Source organism: Orycteropus afer, unplaced genomic scaffold, assembly GCF_000298275.1.
Source record: "Orycteropus afer afer isolate SDZICR_OR568_19922 unplaced genomic scaffold, OryAfe1.0 scaffold00237, whole genome shotgun sequence".
Taxonomy (NCBI): domain Eukaryota; kingdom Metazoa; phylum Chordata; class Mammalia; order Tubulidentata; family Orycteropodidae; genus Orycteropus; species Orycteropus afer.
This window is the reverse complement of record NW_006921824.1, coordinates 4,831,005-4,832,535: the sequence shown is the minus strand read 5'-3', so window position 1 is coordinate 4,832,535 and position 1,531 is coordinate 4,831,005.

Below are 1,531 nucleotides of genomic sequence, written 5' to 3'. Positions count from 1 at the left end.
TCACTTAAGCTCCCAACATATAGGCTTTCCCAGAAGGAAAATTTTGTTTTGAGGCACCAACAGGTTCTAAGAGTGGTATTTAACTCAAGAAATATCCCAAGGAAATAATTGTGCTTATAGATCTTAAGACACCAGTTACTCCAGGAGAAAGGTTCCCTGAGCTTGAGGGGTTCCTCTCAAGTCAGAGATTGATGGTCACAACTGGCTGCTTAGCTCGGGTCCATTTCGTCTGCTTCTCTCTTCCATATAGCCCGTTGCTGTTGCTTCAGTTCTGATGCATGGCCATGTGTTGTTACCCAATAGAACTGATCCATACGGTTTTCTTGGCTATGATCTTTATGGAAACAGCTTGCCAGACCTTTCTTCTGCAGTGTTGCTGTGTGGGTTTGAACTGCCAGCCTTTAGGTTAGTGGTCACGTGCAAACCATTTGCACCACCTAAGGCTATTCTTTCTCACATTCAACCCTGATTTTGTTCAAGCATCCACCCACCCCTTCACTAGGAAATCCACATGTCTCAGGGGAGACACCATTCCTTTTCCAGGGGTGGGTTCTGATTCCTTGGAAGGAAGGTTGGGCTATCTATTTCTGTAGTGATACCACCTCAGAAACCCAAGGAGAGGTCACTATGAGTTGGATCCAACTCAATGGCAGTGTGTTTTGTTTTTTTGGTTGGTTAATCATAGAATTCCAACCTTCTTGTCAGTGATTGGTTCAGGATTAGGGACATGAACTAAAGGAACCCAATCAAATTGAAGAGAATGACTTTTGTTCCATGAGGCAGGGAGAGTTTTGCCCTCTCCCATTGGATATGAAAGAAAAACAATGTTGCCTTAGTTGCTGCTGAGGCCATCTTGGGACCATGAGGGAAGCCTTCATGTGAGGACAAAGCCAGTACACTGAAGAGGGAAGAACAGAGAGAATCACAAAGAAAGAAAGAAATATTCCTTTTCTTCCTGGGTTCTTGAAGAGTAGAGCATGGACTTTGGATTTTCTGTCTACATGATGGGAAGCTATTGAAGAATATTGAGAATTGGAGTTATTTGCAAGCCAAGCATCCTGTAGGCACAGAGGTAAAGTAACTTGGACCTGAAGATGAAATCTGAGAAGACTGGGGCAATCTGTCATAGCAGAGTGCTTTTGAGCCCTGCGATGCTGGTTATATCCATTTATTCTCCCAGGGTCTCATCATACCAATTATTGGTGTGTTTTTACAGTTTGAACAACTAAAATTCAATGTATACACACACATACACACATTTTTATCTATATACATATGATATTGAGAAAGTATTTAATTTTTCCTATTTCACTAAGAATTTAAATATTATTTTAAATCATGTTGTATTTATTTTATCACATACTTTCAATCTCTGTCAAAGTGGCATCATATATTTTTCCTCCTTTGATCTGTTAATATGGAAAATTATATGAACAGATTTCCTGTTACTGAATCATCCTTGCATTTCTGGAATAAACCCGATTTAGTCACAGTATAACATTTGTTTAATATATCACTCGATTTTATTTAG